This window comes from Periophthalmus magnuspinnatus, chromosome 4 (assembly GCF_009829125.3).
Source record: "Periophthalmus magnuspinnatus isolate fPerMag1 chromosome 4, fPerMag1.2.pri, whole genome shotgun sequence".
Classification (NCBI taxonomy): domain Eukaryota; kingdom Metazoa; phylum Chordata; class Actinopteri; order Gobiiformes; family Gobiidae; genus Periophthalmus; species Periophthalmus magnuspinnatus.
Window position 1 is genome coordinate 22,958,070 of NC_047129.1, and position 20,746 is coordinate 22,978,815.

At 39.1% G+C, this 20,746-nt stretch overlaps 1 protein-coding gene across 2 annotated transcripts in view; it reads left to right on the forward strand.

The window, feature by feature from the left end:
- The first annotated feature begins 1,057 nt into the window (after nucleotides 1-1,057).
- Nucleotides 1,058-20,746, forward strand: part of b3galt2 (UDP-Gal:betaGlcNAc beta 1,3-galactosyltransferase, polypeptide 2) — a 29,989-nt gene continuing 10,300 nt past the window's right edge. Inside the window, exons 1-2 of one of the 2 annotated variants that reach the window (XM_033965758.2) lie at nucleotides 1,058-1,339; nucleotides 1,508-1,756. The gene's annotated coding sequence lies outside the window, so the exon portion shown is untranslated. Of the gene's footprint in view, nucleotides 1,340-1,507; nucleotides 1,986-20,746 lie in introns of both variants that reach the window. The other variant, XM_055221369.1, reaches the window with a different exon arrangement.

The window sequence follows — 20,746 nt, forward strand, 5'->3', positions numbered from 1 at the left end:
GGGGAAATATTTTACTTCTGTGGGGTGTTAACTACTAATACATAACACATTTAGATCACAATGTTACCTTTTATCACTTTGAAAAAGCTATATTCACCTAAAACAACTTATTAACATGTTTTACAAGGTTTACTTTCGTTTTGGACACTTTTGAGTCTCTCCTCCCTTTGCTCTCTGCACTAAGTCACTCCTCCTTCAGAGCGCAATCACAACTCAGTCAGAGTGCATCCTGCTAACGAAACGACTACACATCACATCAGGTTTGTCAAGTTGTTGTGTACAGTTTTGTATCAAGCTGTTGCATATTTACGGAGAATTGCCATAGAGAACTTAAAACTAGACTAATGACTAATTGACCAGACATGGGCAAACTACGGCTCAGGGGCCACACACGGCCCTTTGAGCTTATTAATCCGGCCCACCAAACGTGACTAAATTATATTAAAATAAGTGTAAACCTTGTTAAAAAGTTTTTCTGTTGTATTTATCTAACACCCAAAAAACAAAAGCCCAAAATCACAACAATCTTAGGGCTGAACATGAGAATTAATTTAACCAACAAAAAGTTAGAAAATCAACAGTGAAAGAGAAACAAACAAGCAAATTAATCAACAGAAAACAAGCAAATGGAGAAGTGTCCCAGAACATCCTCGGTCTTTAGAGCCTCCTTCTCGGCAAGGAAAAACAAAAAAGAAAATATATGAATGCATTTGGAAAACAATTTGTATAATAAGCCTTGCGTATTCAAGCTTTGCTACATGTTACAGGCCCAATCTCTACTGTATTATATACAAATATATATCCTGGCCCGGCCCCTCTGTCAAATTTTAGTTCCCACTGTGGCCCGTGAGTCGAAAAGTTTGCCCACCCCTGAACTAGACTAATCTGATGTGTCTTTGAAAGAGATTGGCCTATTATATTTTATCCTTTTTTATAAAACCGCTGGTACATCACTTTGGGAAGACGTCGCTTTTTTTTACGCGCATCCCCTGAACGAGCCTCGGCCGTGTCACGTGACCCCTCCGCTAAGAATACGGTGACGTCGGAGCGCTCCGTCAGTGTAGCGGTGCCTCACTGCCAAGCTGCCCGGCTTCAGAGCTCCCTGGGCCGGCTGCGCAAGCTGACAGGCGTCGGGGGGAAGGAGCCACCGGAGCTCTGGAGCGTTTTTGACGTTCGGAGCGAAGGAAAACGTGACGGATTACACTGGAAAAACGTGGACTGTTCTTTTGTTTATTTCAAATTGACATCAGATGCAAACAGAGGCGTAAGAGGATATGATTTTTTAATTGAATTTGTGCTGTTCCCATGAGGCGGAGAGCATCGTGCAGCGCCGTTTCTCGTAAGCGTTTTGAATTTTTTATTTTTTAGCGTCTGGATTTGTGCTTTTTTTTTTGCTTTAAAAAAAAAAAATCAGTTTCATCTAATAACTTCAACTTGGCAAAAACACGAGGCTCAGTAACGGAATCCTGGGTGTTTTTTATTTTTTTTATTTTTTTGTTTTTTCCAGACGCACAAAGCGCAGGGGCAGGGGAGGAGGAGCAGGAGGAGACGCTGGACCACAACACAACACACCTCCCCGTAGCTCCGTGCATCTTTCCGGGGTTTAACCAGACAGTGATGGACGGGTTTGCGGAGGACACGGAGGGGCGGGTACGGCGAGGAGAGACGGCGGGGTCCAGGCGCTCCGTCAGTCCGCAGCAGCGTTAGCCCCGGAGAGAGGAGAGGAGACGGTGGAGAGGAGACAGCGTGGAGGGAGGTAAGGTGCACGTCTTCTCGGCCCGCTACATGCTCATTATTCATTTAGCCTCTCCGCCCTCCTCTCCCCTCCATTACGTCCAGGCTGTCCATCAATCAACGCGCGCAGTCCCAGCACACGTTATGGATTAATACCGAGTTTGCGCACCGATTTAGCGCACGGACATGTGTTTTAGCGTGATGTTTTTTGGCAAGGCAAGTTTGTCTGTATTGCACAATTCACACACGAGGTAATTTAAAGTGCTTTGAAGAATAGCAAAGACATTAAAATCACAATACGACGTAAATAATCACACATAATCGTGAAAAAAAATAGCATTAAAGGAGAAAAAGTGCAGGATAAAAAGGTTTCAGTCATGCACAGCTAAACAGAACTGGTTTGGATTAATTTATTTCTGAAAAAAGGTGAGAAGGTTTTGGTAATTAAGTTTATGAATTGTACAAAATGGCTATTCCTGATTTTTATGTATGTTTTTTTAACTAATCTGACAATTTTTTATGCATTTCACATGTTTTTAAGTCATGCAGGGATGTCAAAATTAAAACTGTATTCAACATAATGACTCTCAGATATTCACTTTCAAGGCTACATTGTCAAAAGTGTCAAAAATCAGATATTAATTGAAATTTAAGCTCATATCGGAACTAGATTCTCATCCATAGTGCAGAAAAAAAATCAGAATGAGTAAAGGACCTCATGTTAAGATAAGCAGCGTTTTTTATTGTATCGTGTGAATTCCTTAGTATCCAAATCCAGTCATTTTGTATCGTGTATTACTTACGACTTTTTAATATATATTTCCTTCAAGGTAATGAATTGGTGAGTTGCTAAAAGATAACACTGTGCTGTGTAAATGTATTATGACAGTAACATGATATCTGCCATATATCTGGAAGGTTAGAGGTTAGATCTGAGCTTTGACTACTGCATACTGCTGTTGTGTCCTTGGGCAAGACACTTATCACTTACTGTACACAATTACTGAAAATGTTTATTTGTATCAAGAGCGATATATTATTATTTTTGTAATTTTGTGTCAAGGGGGGGGCATACACACTCCGCTAGTGTCATGATACTAAAGTTTCAAACTCAATTTCAGTACTAAGGAGTAGACTATATAATAATAATAATAATAATAATAATAATAATAATAATAATAATAATAATAATAATAATAATAATAATAATAATAATGATGATGATAATAATAATAATAATAATAATAATAATAATAATAATAATAATAATACAAAAATCTTTATTTAGACAATTGACTGTGATTTTCAACTTAAAATCATAGTACTTTCCTTTATATTACCATGTGGCCTTATATCTGTGTAATCCCTCAGTCGTCCAGGTAGGTTCTATAGTGGTCCATGGGCGTAAACTAGTCTATGTGGTCTTTTACTTCTTCTAATACAGCTCATTCTAAGGCTATTCAGGAAAGGTTCAGTTCTGTCCTGTGAATGTGACTTTTTAGTATTGATACTTGCTCAAACACTTATCTAGTTTTGATCCTAGTTATAGTATTAATTAGTATCTGATTTTGGATATTTGTGACAGTCCTACACTCCACTCAGACAGTTCAGGAGTCTAACAACCTCTTTACTCAAAGGAGGAGACCGGCTAACCACTCTGCCACAGTAAGAGTATATTGTCTCAAATGTTGGCCATGACACATTTATCCCTATGGCACCTTGCAGAAAATTCAGCCATTTTTGCTCCATAACCCAGAGCCCTCTGTATCAATCATAGCTTTCATTTTGTGTTGCCTACAGCTGCAGCGGATTTGATTCTCGTGATGGTGGTTTAAATTGAAATTTGACAAAACAGCCCCATCTGTCAAGAAGCGAAACTCAATATGGTTTCAATGTGGACCTAGGAAAAGTACCTACGTTTTGTACTTGTATCATTTGTTTTTCGTGTTTTCCGGTTTGGGATTTTCATGTTTAAAGAGACTGTTCGTGACCTGCGCTCTTACTGTTTAAAAAAAAAGGCACAACTGAACCTGGGTTAGCAGTAGGGTTGTCAAATGCATCAGATATTAATTGATATGAAAACTATTATCTAAACATAATATATATTTGACAGCACAGACATAAAACTTTTCTGAATAGCTTTAGAATGATGTTGAGCTTTATCAGAACACGTATAAGACACATAGACTAGTATACGCCCACGGACCACTATGGAACCTACCGGGACCACTGAGGGATTACACAGATATAAGACCGCATAGTAGTGAAAGTACTATGATGTATTGGTGAAAATAGCATTCTATTGTCTAAAGAAAGTGGTTTTTTTTTATTATAATCATGGTATTGGAATCGGTATTGAGTACTGAGTCTAGAATCGAAATCACGCTTGAAATTTTTGCATTGTCACAACACTAGATCGTATTGAATTGAAAATTATGATTCAGTTTGATTTAGTTAAACTGACCAAACGCATTGACCCGTTTGCCTCTTCTGTATTGGAGTGACCCATTTGAAGCACATGTGTCCAGCGGCTGCCCAACCCCTGCTCCTATGGGTGCAGTTCCGATGGGTCCTGCCCCCGTTTACATCACATACACGCACTGCCCCCTCTCAGATAAACACTAATTGTTATAAAAAAAATATGCCAAATAAGTTAAAGGTGTACTATGTAACGTTTTTGTAACATGCTTATCTCCAGATGTTTTTGCGTTGCCTTAAATGTTCCGCAGTAAGAGCATTAAATACCCTGTACCTAATTTTTTGTCACATATTTAAAAAAAAAAAAAAAAGGTCCTGCCCCAGTACAGATATGTTGTATAAGCAACTCTTAAACTCTAAATAAGTCCACTGTGTAACTTTACATCTAATTTCATAGTGTTTTGTTGTTCGAGACTCAGGAAGTGCACTGTTAACATGCTAGTTCATGGTAGCATTAAAGTGATGGCAAAATTCCGCTCTGGTCTCTGAAAGTTTTGAAAAACACTTAAAAACTCATTATGGTGAGTAATTTGGATGCTCAGAACACGTAAGGTCAGCGAGGAATAACTTTGGACCACTGCAAATTGTTTAAAAAGAACTAGATCAGTTTTTCATGTTTTTTTAAGACGAAAGAGTGAGGAGATGAGAGGAAAGAGAGATAGAGAGGCCAGAGGAGAGAAAGAGAGAGAGAGAGCATGGAAATAAAGAGAGCGGGAAGCGGATGAAAAGCTCAAAGGGAGCGGGAGGGAGAAGAGAGTGAGAGGATGAGGGGAAAAGAGAAAGGCTAGATGAGGAGAGAGAGTGAAATAAAGAGATAGAGAGAGCGTAAGAGAGGGATAGAGAAAAGCTCACCGTTTAGGGAGAAGTAGAGGAGAGTGAGACGGAAAAAGAGAAGAGAGACAGAGGAGCGATCTTCTAAAAAACTCCTCTCGGGAGCCTAGACTTTGGAATCAGGACCAAGATCAGACCTGGTTCAAGACTAGGACCAGGAGTGGGCTTGGGTAAGTGCAGAACATCTGTAGATCTGGTGTTAATTTGTTTATTCATTATGTTTAATTTTAGTTTGGTCTTTTTGTTTACTACTGGTTTGATCCCGGTTTAGTCCTAATTTAGATCTGGTTTGGTCCTAGTCCTGCCTAGAGATGGAAGTATCAGTATAACTAAATATTAATACTACTAAACATACATTCGAAGGAAAAACTGAGATTTTTGACATGTTATATAAGGGTATGGGCATGGGAGGGCATCTGACATACAAGGATATACTAGGACGGGAGGGCATGTGGCACACAGGGATATAGGAGAACTGAATGGAAGGCATCTGACACCAGGGCACGAGGGATAGGAGTGAACTTCTCAGATATCTCTGTTGGCAAACATTAGACTGACCCTAGATCAGATTAAGATCAGAGCTAAAAGTACAAGTGAGGGTTATAATGAGGCTGTGTTCTTTGTAGACTAACTTTGGTCCTGATTTAGTCCTGGTGTAGATTAGATTTTGTCCTGGTTTAGTCCTGGTCAAGTTCTGATTGATTTGGTCTAGGTTTAGTTCTGGTTTAGCTCTGGTTTAGAATTTGTTTAGTCCTCGTTTAGTCCTGGTGTAGACTGGATTTGGTCCTGGTTTAGTCCTGGTAAAGTTCAGATTTACAGTTGCTTTGGGCCTGGTTTAGCCCTGCTATAGACAGATTTTGGTTGTGGTTTATCCTGGTTTAGTTTTGGTTCAGACTGGTTTAAACTTGGTTTGGCCCCAATGTAGACTGGGTTGGCCCTGTTTAGTCCTGATGCAAACTGTGTTTATTTCTGGTTTGGTCCTGGTTTAGTTCTGGTTTAGACTTGGCTTGGTCCTGGTTTAAATTTGGTTTAGTCCTGATGTACACAGGGTTGGCCCTGGTTTAGTCTTGATGCAGACTGTTTGGTCCCTTTTTAGTTCTGATATAAACTGGGTTTGGTCTAGGTTTTGATGAGGTAACCCCGCCTGGCCCTCCTCCGCCCCCCTCCCTCCTCCTCGCCTGGCCGATTTTTTGGTTCGATCCCCGGGTCGCCCAGGCCTTTCTGTGTGGAGTTTTTCATGTTTCTCCCCGTGTCTGGATGGGTTTCCTCCGGGTACTCCGGTTTCCCCCATCAACCAAAACATGAACGCCCTTCGAGACAACTGTTGTTGTGATTTTGGGCATTACAAAAATAAAATGAATTGAATTGAATTGAACTTTATAACATGGCTTAAATTTCACATGAATCACAATTTGTGTAATATCGCACTTTTAAAGAATATGTAAACTAATATGAACAGGTGGGGTTTCGCTGTAGGGCTGTAGGCCTTCCTGTAAACTCATGGGCTGTTATCCTAACATGACCTCATGTAACATGGGCATACCAGGACCTGAGGAGACAGATTTTGCATGATGCATGAAAGCCCTAGCCAGCTCTCAGGTAGCCACTGTAATTAAAGCCTGTGGGGCAGATGGGGCAGATACATAACCATGCAAACTAGGGGTGCTGGGGGTGCTCCCTGACCCTCCAGGAGCTTCAAGAAGGCCCATTGGTTGTTGGATCTGTCCTGAGCAAAACTAGACCTATTCCTAACAGAATAAACACATTCTAAAGGTACACTTTTTGTATTTAAATACATTTATATTTTTACTTTATTGAATTGTTTCTGCAATAAACTGTTTGCATGAAGGTTAAACTGTGGGTAAAGTAAACCTAAATGTGATGCTCCGCACTCAATAGTAGCGTGCTACCCTGTGAGGGCTGAGCAGTGACAGCAACCTATCGCTCTTTTTATTTTGTGGAAGACTTGGCAAAAGAACAGAGAAAAGGATGACCCCTGACAGGATTAAGAGGAAGAAACAACGTGGATCCCTAAAAGTTTAGACATTGCTGGATTTACAGTCTGGATTTGTTGTACAGGTTGTATTTGTTTAAAACAAATGTGTTAGGACTTGTCTTTGTTTACACTGTGAGAAGGCCTGCCGCTTTCTCAGGTGAGAAAGAGGGGGAGCAGGAGGTTAGTCCTGGCTTAGATCTGATTTAGTTGTAGGTTAGACATGGTTCTGGTTTGATCCTAGTTTTTACCTGGTTAGTCCTTGATATTGTCCTAATTTCAACCTGGTTTAATCCTCATTTAGACCTAGTTCATCCCTGGTATAGACTTGGTTTAGAAATGATTTAGTCTCCGTTTTGACCTGATTTAGTCCTGGTTTAAACCTGGTTTAGTTTAGACCAGCAACACTACTGGTATGCAGTTTTGTATGATATTGTGTGTAAAAAATTTTGACAACCAGGCTGTTTTATTATAACATGCTAGTTCATGGTAGCATTACAGTGATGGCAAAATTCCGCTCTGGTCTCTGAAAGTTTTGAAAAACACTTAAAAACTCATTATGGTGAGTAATTTGGATGCTCAGAACACGTAAGGTCAGCGAGGAATAACTTTGGACCACTGCAAATTGTTTAAAAAGAACTAGATCAGTTTTTCATGTTTTTTTAAGACGGAAGAGTGAGGAGATGAGAGGAAAGAGAGATAGAGAGGCCAGAGGAGAGAAAGAGAGAGAGAGCGTGGAAGTAAAGAGAGCGGGAGGCGGATGAAAAGCTCAAAGGGAGCGGGAGGGAGGAGAGAGTGAGAGGATGAGGGGAAAGAGAAAGGCTAGATGAGGAGAGAGAGTGGAAATAAAGAGATAGAGAGAGCGTAAGAGAGGGATAGAGAAAAGCTCACCGTTTAGGGAGAAGTAGGGGAGAGTGAGACGGAAAAAGAGAAGAGAGACAGAGGAGCGATCATCTAAAAAACTCCTCTCGGGAGCCTAGACTTTGGAATCAGGACCAAGATCAGACCTGGTTCAAGACTAGGACCAGGAGTGGGCTTGGGTAAGTGCAGAACATCTGTAGATCTGGTGTTAATTTGTTTATTCATTATGTTTAATTTTAGTTTGGTCTTTTTGTTTACTACTGGTTTGATCCCGGTTTAGTCCTAATTTAGATCTGGTTTGGTCCTAGTCCTGCCTAGAGATGGAAGTATCAGTATAACTAAATATTAATACTACTAAACATACATTCGAAGGAAAAACAGACATTTTTGACATGTTATATAAGGGTATGGGCATGGGAGGGCATCTGACATACAAGGATATACTAGGACGGGAGGGCATGTGGCACACAGGGATATAGGAGAACTGAATGGAAGGCATCTGACACCAGGGCACGAGGGATAGGAGTGAACTTCTCAGATATCTCTGTTGGCAAACATTAGACTGACCCTAGATCAGATTAAGATCAGAGCTAAAAGTACAAGTGAGGGTTATAATGAGGCTGTGTTCTTTGTAGACTAACTTTGGTCCTGATTTAGTCCTGGTGTAGATTAGATTTTGTCCTGGTTTAGTCCTGGTCAAGTTCTGATTGATTTGGTCTAGGTTTAGTTCTGGTTTGGTTCTGGTTTAGAATTTGTTTAGTTCTCGTTTAGTCCTGGTGTAGACTGGATTTGGTCCTGATTTAGTCCTGGTGTAGACTGGATTTGGTCCTGATTTAGTCCTGGTGTAGACTGGATTTGGTCCTGGTTTAGTCCTGGTGTAGACTGGATTTGGTCCTGATTTAGTCCTGGTAAAGTTCAGATTTACAGTTGCTTTGGGCCTGGTTTAGCCCTGCTATAGACAGATTTTGGTTGTGGTTTATCCTGGTTTTAATTTTGGTTCAGGCTGGTTTAAACTTGGTTTGGCCCCAATGTAGACTGGGTTGGCCCTGTTTAGTCCTGATGCAAACTGTGTTTAGTTCTGGTTTGGTCCTGGTTTAGTTCTGGTTTAGACTTGGCTTGGTCCTGGTTTAAACTTGGTTTAGTCCTGATGTACACAGGGTTGGCCCTGGTTTAGTCTTGATACAGACTGTTTGGTCCCGTTTTAGTTCTGGTATAAACTGGGTTTGGTCTAGGTTTTGATGAGGTAACCCCGCCTGGCCCTCCTCTACCCACCTCCCTCTCCTCCTCGCCCGGCTCTCATCCTCCTCGCCCGGCTCTCCTCCTCCTCGCCTGGCCGATTTTTTGGTTTCCTCCGGGTACTCCGGTTTCCCCCATCAACCAAAACATGAACGCCCTTCGAGACAACTGTTGTTGTGATTTTGGGCATTACAAAAATAAAATGAATTGAATTGAACTTTATAACATGGCTTAAATTTCACATGAATCACAATTTGTGTAATATAGCACTTTTAAAGAATATGTAAACTAATATGAACAGGTGGGGTTTCGCTGTAGGGCTGTAGGCCTTCCTGTAAACTCATGGGCTGTTATCCTAACATGACCTCATGTAACATGGGCATACCAGGACCTGAGGAGACAGATTTTGCATGATGCATGAAAGCCCTAGCCAGCTCTCAGGTAGCCACTGTAATTAAAGCCTGTGGGGCAGATGGGGCAGATACATAACCATGCAAACTAGGGGTGCTGGGGGTGCTCCCTGACCCTCCAGGAGCTTCAAGAAGGCCCATTGGTTGTTGGATCTGTCCTGAGCAAAACTAGACCTATTCCTAACAGAATAAACACATTCTAAAGGTACACTTTTTGTATTTAAATACATTTATATTTTTACTTTATTGAATTGTTTCTGCAATAAACTGTTTGCATGAAGGTTAAACTGTGGGTAAAGTAAACCTAAATGTGATGCTCCGCACTCAATAGTAGCGTGCTACCCTGTGAGGGCTGAGCAGTGACAGCAACCTATCGCTCTTTTTATTTTGTGGAAGACTTTTGGCAAAAGAACAGAAAAGGACGACCCCTGACAGGATTAAGAGGAAGAAACAACGTGGATCCCTAAAAGTTTAGACATTGCTGGATTTACAGTCTGGATTTGTTGTACAGGTTCTGTTTTATTATAACCTTGCACAGCAAGATGGATTCTCGCAATATTTGTTAGTTCACAAACTCACGAGAATCCATCTTGGCATTACCCCGCTGTAAGATTCATCAGTCACTGAGCAGCATTGAGGTTTGTGCAGAAGCCAAAGGCCAAGCGCCCAGGTGAACCAAAACAAACATAGCGACGCTGACAGACATACTTCAACCTATTTTAACTGATCTGTCATGTGGGAGCATGGATGACGTAGACTTGTGGACTGAGCAGAATTTTACAGCTAACTATACATTTTGCATAATACCCCTTCTTTAAAAACAAACCAAACTGAAACCTTACTTAAATAAAACAAAAAACAAAACAACATTATCTGTATTGCTAAATGTGCTGATCAAAAAAGTGAAAAAGAGCGTAAAAAAATTCCTCACTTTAATATTTTTAAAACACCTTATTTCACCGTTTTTTTTTTAGTTTTTTTTTAGTTTTCCATTACTCATAAACCATCTGAAAGCATTCATTTGTGTCATGTTGCTCTCTCCATTCTCGTTTTGTCGTGTTTTTTTTAACCTATTTTTCCAGCCTGCAGGCTTCTCCGTTATTTTTATTCCCCCTGGACGATGTGTCACAGTCAGGACAGGTCACATTCACCCTGACTGCAATGAATTAACCGCACCACGAGGATGTTTTTACGCTTCATTGCCAGATATTACTCAGAGATCAGACTTAAAGTGCATACCACAGGTTAGACTAGGGATGGGACGATATATGATAATATCACTAATCTCGATCAAAAAGGTCAGTAATTAATTGTTTGTGGCATTTTTTTATAAACGTGATCATGATGATAATCGCCTTTATGGCACCAGACTGCTTCATGTTTCCGGTTTCAATACAATGTTTCGATGTTAGTTCTGTTGTTTCTCCATAAAGTGTCCCTCTGTCAATGAAACTTGTTAGAGACAACCATCCTGGATTGTTTGACAAACTTGAGTTGAAAATATCCATCTTAAGTGACATACCGTGTGAAATAAACTATTGAATGTAGTTTTGTTAGTTTGGATTTGTATGAATAATGGTACACGTTTGTGTTGACTTTGCTATCACTAGGTTTGCTGTCGCTGAACAGCATTTTGCACAGCTAATTGCACAGCTTACTAGCAGTGGCTCATGGTTTTACAACAATCATGAATTAATCTGAATACCTATAACCTCCTAGGACCTGGTGTCCACATATGTGAACAATAGATTTTGTATAGGCCACAATACAATTTTTATTTCTCTACAAGGTCCTGGTGTCCACATATGAGGACATTATACTGCCTTGGTTTAATATTCATTGTGATAATATTGTTAATTGCAATTATTGTAGTCACAATAATTGTGAGTCCAAATTTTAATATTGTCCCATCCCTACTACTCATTTAATTAACACTTTCATTCATCCCAATTAGACATGCTGCCCACTGTGGTTTTTCAGACTTCCGTAATGCAAGACATAGTGACCCAAGTGAATGGTGATAAATACAGGGAGTGGTGTTATAAAGTCACTGGTGGTATCGAGTGTTCATGAGTCCAACAACGAATTCTGTTCTGAAAGGACCGTAGCCTCCTGTAAGTGATACAAATAGTCTTTGTTCATGTAAATTTAGGAAAAAAACAAAAACAAAAACATGAATCATATGCACTTTAAAGAGGACTGACCACTCACAAGGGAACAGACATAAAGAGCTTTGTTTGTTTTGTTTTACATAAAGAGATGTAAATGTGTGAATTTGGTTAATATCAGATACATGTGTAAATGTATGAGAGTGAGCTTTAGTGGTCATCCTGTCCCATCCCTGAGCAAGCTTTCAAACTATTATTATTATTATTATTATTTTATTTTATTGTATTTTATTGTTGTTGTTTTTTTCGATAAGACTATGAGAACATTTAATGGAAAATTTAGCTTCATTTTATGAAAAACAAAACTAGATAAATTTAACAAACCCGTGGGTCACGTTCACGTGACATCACAATATTCCAGGACCACTACAGTTTAAACTGAGCTGGAGGACAGGCCAATTCTATGTAATTTGCTGCTTCACTGTCAGATTGCAGATGTTTAGACTTGGTTTATGGTTAATTACTGCAAATGCTGGGCCTATCTGGAAAAATTGGCATAAAGCTTCAAAAGGTGGTGCCATTATTCCACTCTGAAGAGTCGATTGTTGTCAGTTGAAAGACTCTGAAACCATGAGATTAATATGACAAGTTTGTGGAGCCAATTCCAAACAAATATTGATAAGGTTCAAGGTTTGTGGATCTTAAGTTTGAATATTTATTTAAAAAAAACATCAGTCTCCCATAGACTTATATAGACCCTTGCCTTCCACCCGCAATTATAACATCATCAAATCCTAGAACATGAATGCAAACTTTTCCATAACTGTTACGTCTGTCTCTATGTAAATGATATAGTTTCATAGAGACATTTACAGTACATAGGGAAATATACACATTTGTGAATTTGGGCAATATCAGATAAAACATTAATAGAGCTATTGTGGTCATCCTGTCTCCTCCTTCTCAAACCTTTCAAAGAGGAAGTATTATGCAAAATGGAGCTTGCATAATATAACTGGAGCTTTCATCTTATAACTAGGGTTGTTTCGATACAATACTGGTATCAGCAAAACAGCATCTTTTTCAGGTATTGCATCAGCGATTGATCAGACCAAATCACCAATCTGATACCACTCTGTAGTAAAATAACTATGCTACAGAGAGTGCAGCCCGACAACAACGTTAACATGGACTTTGTTTACTTATTGCATAATTAATTAGCGTAATTTGCTCTTGTATTGTAACAAAATTGAGTAGTCTTACCCTATTTGTTCTCATTATGCAGTATCAGACTGGTATCAGCGAATACACTAAAGCCAGGTATCAGATTGGATTAAAAAAAAAAAACAGTATTAGGACTGTTATAGACTGTTTTGCATTCAGCTCCAGCCAAATAAGGCTAGCGGTTATAGCGGCTAATTTGGAGCCAAGTCCCATATTTGGAAATCCAAGCACGAGTATCATGGCAAGAGCTAATCAGGAGCGACTGCCTATCTAGAACGCGGTTGCTAGCAGGTTAGCTATGTCCATTTATACATACGACGTTGTTCCTTTATCAGAAGCATCCCTGAATGTCATCATTGCGTGTTTGAGTAATTTAGCAATCTTTCCCAGGCCCTATTCGAGTCCGTAAAATGCTCAGCCCACAAGCCTACATCACCCATACTCCCACAAGGCCGTTTTTCATAAATATACCAAAGCATGATACAAAACAATACACTGCAGTTTCACAAACCTGATGTGTGCAGTAGTTTCATTAGCGGAATGTACACGGAAACTGTAAACTGTGACTCAGAGCATCAAATACAAAACTGAAATGTATAAAACATGTTCATATGTTGTTTTTGGCTAATATAGCATTTTCAAAACAATGAAGGTAACATGTTGTTCTAAATTTATTACGTGTTCACAGTTAATACCTCACAAAAGTCTAATACCCCCACTTAAAACCCCCTCACATTTCCTTCTCTCCCTTCTCTCTATAATAACTCCTTTTCTTCCAACGCCTCACCCTCCTGTCCATCATGCTATTGACCGCTCGCTAGCTTGGGTCTTCATTAGCGGCGCTGTAGCTAATTGGCCAGCTCAGACCTGACATTGACGAAGGCTAGCATGAATTACCCACTGTGCGGCGCATTGGCAGATTTAACACAAGTGCTAAAACGTGTCGCGCTTGTGTGTGTGTGTGTGCGTATGCTAGCTGTCTCGGTGAGCTGACATTTCAGAAAGTCGTGGGAGCTTAAGTGATTGGGTGGGTGGGTGGGATCTAGTACAGCTTTAGAGTTGATTGGCAGCACAGTGGCAGAGTGGTTAGCTCAGCAGAAAAGGATTGTGAATTTTGGGTGCAGTTTACATGTTCTACTTCTGTCTGGCAGGATTTCTAGGGTTATCGTCTTAAAATAAAATATGTAAGCAAACCTCTCCTGCAATTAGGAGGTTAGTCGTGGTTTAAACAGTCTTTAGATCTAGTTTGGACCTGATTCAGTCCTAAGTTAGACAGTTCTGATTTAGTCCTAGTTTAGACCCCCGTTTTCCTGGTTTAGACATGATTTAGTCCTGTTTTGTCCTGTTTTAGTCCTGGTTTAGATTTGGTATGTCTAATTTAGAGCTTGTTTAGTTTTACTTAAGATCCAGTTTAGCCTTGGTTGGAATCTGGTTTAGACTTGATATAGTCCAAATTACGACATTGTTTATTCCTGATTTAAACATTATTTTTTCCTATAGTTTTGTCCAGTTTTGACCTGGTTTAGTTCCGGTAAAGGGTTTATTTTTTGTGCTGCTTTTAGACCTGGTTTAGAGCTGGTTTAGACTTGGTATAGTCCTAAAATAGACACACTTTATTCCTGATTTAGAAAGAATTTAGTCATATTTTTAACCTATTTCAGTTCGATTTAGTCCTAGTTTAGATCTGGTAGTCTTGAGCTGGTGTAGACCCTAGTTTAGTTCTAGTTTTTACCTGGTTTAGACCTGATATAATCTAGTTTAGACTGGGTTTATTCCTGCTTTAGACATGACTTTCCTAGTTTTGACCTGTTTTAGTCCTGGTTTAGTTGTAATGACTCCACTCCCCAGTCCTCCACATATTGTGATGAAGCAGAGAAATGAATGAGCTGCCAGCGCATCCTCAGATTAAATGTGTGGGCAGATTTTCATCATGTTGTGGGGACTCAAATCTGTACACACGCTCACATCATGGGGACCTTATGGAGACAAACATCAGGCTCCCATGACCTAAAGCTTTTATTATTAGATAAACAACATGGTTTAAATTTCATGGACAGTTTCAAGTAGGTTAAGGTTAGGATTTAGGTTAAGTTTAGGCAAGTAGTGATTATGGTGAAGGTTAGGACTGGTCTCCAGGAAATAGTATTGCCATGATATAAAAATTTCAAACTTGATTTTTTTTTGATAAACACTCCCCTATCTCTGTGTAATCCTTCAGTCGTCCAGGTTGGTTCCACAGTGGTCCATGGGCGTATACTAGTCTATGTGTGTTAGACTTCTGATATGTTCTGATACAGCTCAACATGTTTCTAAAGCTATTCAGGAAAGGTTGCTGCCCTTTGAATGTGACTTTTTGACTATCAATACCTGCTCAAAATACTGCCCTACCAGGAAATTAATGCAGGTCAATGCACTTCAAAAAGCAATGTTTAGGTGAGTTAAAATTACTTAAATTATAAACATAATTATGTAAATTTGAGTAGATTAGACTAGCCAAGTAAAAGTATCTACCAATGGAACAAGACATTTTTTCAATATCGTTGGATTTTATTTCTTCAGTGCAAATATGTGTTGTTTTTCCTAAGTTATAGCCACAGTATGTAACATTTTAGCCAATATTTAGACTAAAGCATGTTTTTTAATGTTAGTTGTATGTATTGCACTGAAAAACACAGAAAAACATGCATCCTTACTGTGAGTGGGTTTTGCATCTCCACAAACCTGACTCTTACTTGGCCTCTTCCTGCTTGTTTCTATGGTAATGTTATTACAGACTGTACCTAAGTTTCACAAGATGTTTCTTTCTTGTTTTAAGTTCAAAAAGTCTTCCATTTCAAGATTACTTTAAGATTCACGTTTCAACTCAAAACTGCTCCAGATCAATTATAATTGATTTCAGTTATATTAATTTAAATAGTTATTCATTTTACAGTATGATGTCCTCAGAAGCATGGAAACCCAACACGTGGGCGAGTGTGTGACATTCAGGAAGTGGCCGGGTCATTAGTGAGTGGGTGGGCGGGGCCATTAGAGCGGCAGCAGTGGAGTTGGTAATTATAACAGGCTTTAAAGGAGACAGCGATTCGCCTCATTTGCAAATTGGAGCGCAGCCAAAAGACTGTACTAATGCTAATCGAAAAATAAAAGCGCCCCAGATCTCTGCTAAAGATTCTGGGTTTTTTTTTGTTTTTTTTGTTTTTTTTTAAAACTTTGAACCAAGAACTATATTAAATCCTCAATCACATTATTAAAAGAAAAAAAAAAAAAGTTAGGCTGGTGGCATTTATTGAACCAAACAGACAGAAAACCATACTGTGAGCAGGGTTGCATCTCCACAAACCTGACTCTTATTTGACCCTAAGTTCTCAAAGTCTTCGATTGGTACATCCTTTTTAGATTTACTTGTCAAGTCAAAGATCAAATATGATTCATTTCACTTACTGTATATTAATTTACAGTGGTCCCTCATTTATTGCAGGGGTTATGTTCTAAAAATAACCCGCAATAGGCGAAATCCGCAAAATAGTCAGCTTTATTATTATGTTTTAAGGCTGTAAAACCCCTCACCACAAACTTTATTCACTTTCCTCATTTCTCTCTTGTTTAAACACTCTCAAAGCTCAAACCTTCGTAGGTGCAGAACATTTTATTGACATTGTGGGTTTTGCCGGGTTGATGTTGAGTATTGCACAAAAGTGAGTAGTTTAAAGTTCTTTTTATCTTACAAATTTACATTCAAATATCATTCTAGACAGTTAACTTTATTTTTTGTTCTATCATTCTCTATTGTAAAAAGAGACACACGAGGCAAATGATGATCTTGCAACCACAGTGTTTCCAAACCATTAGCTTACTCATAGTTGTATTTTGATTGACTCATTGAGTAATCCTGTATTGTCCTGCATTTGAGGCTCGAATGCTCAGAAATGTCCCCACCTACTCCCTGTCTTCACTCACTTCTCTGAGCTTACTCTTAGTGTTTGAAAAATATAATCAAAACGTTAGGTCATACACAAATCTTCCAAAATGTCACATAGCCATTTTTCACAAATAAAACATGGAAAATATGTATTGTTTTTATTGGCCTGTGCTCATTGGTGCAGATCAAAATCCTATAATGCATAATACACACCTAACAGCTGGGATACACTATGTGCTGACAGTGCTCAACAATAGCCTTTGTATTAATCCATTGCTATCATGAAACCCTGATGGTCCAATGGAAGAGTCTATTTGCTGGGGCAGTGTATTTGCTGGTGCCTGTCATGTGTCTATCTGAACATATAAACTATAATTATGATGTGTTCCCTGTTCTCCGGGGGTGCCTTTCACTCCCTCACATCTCACTGAGCTGCGTGTTCATTCAGGGCTCAGACAAATGTCTCTGTGCTAAGTCAGTTAACCTTTAAGAACAAGACCTCCCCCCTCTCTCTCTTTCTTCTCTTACTCTTTCTTTCTATCTCTTTTGCTCTAACCTTTTGTCTCTTTTCTGCTCTCTCTCTCTCTCTTTGCACTGTCCTCTCTTTAGCTCTCTTTTTCTCAATCTATCCTTTTCTTTCTGTCTCTATTTCTCTCCTTTTCTCTCTCCACCACTCTCATTTTGCCCTCTTCCTCTCTCACGCTCCCTTCTTCCCATATCTTTCTCTCCCTTGTTCTCTCTGTATATATTGTATCCCTCTTTCCATCTTTCTCTCCCCATTCTCTTTCTTTCCCTCCCGTTTTCTTCTTCGCCACCCATCTTTGTCTCCCTTTCCTCTTTCCAGTCTCTCCTTTTCTTCCCCTCTCTCACGCTTTCTGTCTTCCCCTCTCTTTTTTTGTCAGTCTACCCTTTTCTTTCAGTCTCTCTTCTTCTATAAGTATCACTGTCTCACTCCCTATTTCTCCATTGTCTCTCACCTACCATCTCTCTCCTCCTTTCTGTCTGTTCTTGCATCGTTTTCTCCTCCCTTTCTCTCTCTCTCCCCTTTATTTTTTCTCAATCTACCATTTTCTCTCTCCTTCCTTTCATTCTCCCTCATCCTTGTTTGCTCTGTCTCCATCTTTCTCTCTTCCTTTCTATCCATTCTCTCTTTCTCTCCCTCTCACTCTTTATCTATCCTCTCCACTCTTTGTCTCTCTTTCCCTCCCTCTCCATTGCCCCCTTCTCTTTTTCTCTCCCTCTCTCTCAATCCCTGCTGATCATGGTATTACGAGTGCGTTTGAAAAGGTTAGCGCTGGACATGACAGATGGGCAAACACATCCACTAAAAACAAGATCAGAAGTTTAAACTCAAATACCTAATGCCTAAATCTCACCCAGTTTGAATTTGTAACTTTACAAAAATAATCCAGAGCTGCCATTTTGAAATGTATTTAAGCAAAATCCGTCTTGCCCCATTGCAGAAATACTGTATAAGCTTCAAAGGGCCCATATGACTCTATTTTCAGATGCTATAATGGTGTTTCCTCATCAAAAAACTACCTGGAGTTATGTTTTGTTTCATTCACACATGATTAATACACAAATACTGCATATTTAGACACCAAAAAACACCCCGTTCCACCTTGTGATGTCATGTGGTAATACAGGAAGTACTGCATTGTGTTTTTCAACTCCACACACCAGATGTAGACAGACTACAAATAAAGGATTACTCAAAAATGTGTGAATGAAACAAATCTCAACTCCAGGTGTGTTTTTGATGAGGTAATGTCATTCTAAAATGGTTTAACGCTCACAAGAGTCAATTTTGCGTAGTATAGGACCTTTAAGTTTACTCAAGGATTACTCAAACGTGTACAAATGATGCAGAAAACCACTTGAAAACCACATGTTTTTAATAGCAACAATACTATAAAACGGTAGAAACATGGTAGAAATCTCCAGAAGGCCGATTTAGCATAATACCCACTCTTTAAACTACATGCAATATCAAAGCCAAGCTACACATAGATAATTCATGGTGGATTATTCTCCATGTGAGCAGTGACATGGCAGTGATGCAGAGTCCTTACATGAGTGAACACATCTGTGCCAGCTTCACTATTTCACCACATCTGGAGTCTCTGATTGTTCTGTTTGGTGAGATACTTCTCCACCATGAGTAAGATGCAGATGCAATGTTGTCTGATACACAAGGCTAATGCATTTTTACCATGAGAGATATTGTTACTGAATCAAAATGGCTGCTTACATTTTAGAACAGCTATTGATCCTTCCAAAGTGATTTGAAATGTCTGAAAATGAAATATTCAAACAGACGTAGAGTCGTTCTACAAACTTGCCATAACTGTGGATTTAATGTGACAGATCTCCATTATATGTGGCATTCATTATTTAGTTAAAATGACTTTTCTTGTTACTGGCCTAGCTTTAAACATAGTCTTGAGTACCTTTGTTTGGGCATCTCAAATAATACCTATCCGCTGACATGAGACACCTTGGTCCCACAGACACACTCCCTACAATGCAAACTGACATGAGACACCTTGGTCCCACAGATAAGCTCCCTACTCTCCAAACTGGCAGCAGATGGAATTACTATTGAAAAAACAAACAACAACTAGGGTTAGTAAGCATTTCCAACATACTTAGAACAGGGCCCTAGCCTTTAGGGGGCCCTAGGCAGAATTTGCCTTGGGGGCCCTCACCACATCTGCAACACAAATCCCCTACTGCATCTTGATACGGCACAGATCTCTACAGATTACAGGCTGTATAAATAACACACCATAGACATCAAGAATCTTAAGTCAGACACAGTACCGGTATCAAAATTGGTGGTGCATTATAATGTGGCCCTATTGGCTAAAGTAAGAATATACGTACATGTTGTAAAAGCTATATGATAGATATTTTTACAAAAAACAGCTGTTTAGACTAAATCAGTTTTAACATAAGACCCACTAAATATACTTTTTCCTTTATATATTTATGTTTGATATGATAAACATTGCCAAGATTAAGTGACTGAAGTCAGTCAGTTGGTGATAGATTAGTATAGATAATTTAATTCAATATTGGCTATGAGTCACTGAGTCAAACTGTGTTGATATCACAAAAAAAACATTAGGCTATGTGTTGAATACCATATTATATTTATTTATATTAATAAATTACTAATGTGTACACTCTGATAAATTAGTTAAGTAATAAGTTATTATCACCAGGCATTACCAGCTTCAGCATCTTCAGCAGCATCTTGAGATGTGGATGTCACTTCATCTCCAATGGCAAAGAACTTGTCTAAAGAGACTAAATGTGAATCCAAATTCCTGAATAATGACAATAATGATGAAACCATTATTGAATTGTATGAAAATAACAAAAACGACACAGTTAAAAAAAAAAACAGGTGCAGGAAGAGGTAAAAAGCCCAACTATTAACCTTATGAATACATAAAACTGAACATTGTGGTGGTGCACTGGATAATAAATGACATTTATGCAACTTAAAAAGCGAATTTAAACATGGATTGAAAATCAATAAAACATACAACAATTGAAGGATTATTAAACATTACCCTGGAATATCAGACATTTCCTTAAACTCTTTTTAAATAAAGTTTCTGCCATCACAAGCCACATGGCTCCACACTTTACAGCCTCTGGATCATAGACAATGAGTATTGTATCTATGAATCTGCATTCATTTTAAATAAATTGTGAAATGTTTAGGGATAGGGATTATAATTATATATAGTTTAACTGTTACCAACCGTGGCTTTATTATGCTGCTCAGGTCTTCTACAAATGTGAAAGACCGGTGTCCCGTCAGCTCCATGCCCAGGCCCTCTCGATAATTTAGCTGAGCAATGTAGCACCAAACACCTCAGAGACAGTGAGACACACTGACAGCAACGCCTTAGCCTGGATCTAATGTTAAGAGTTG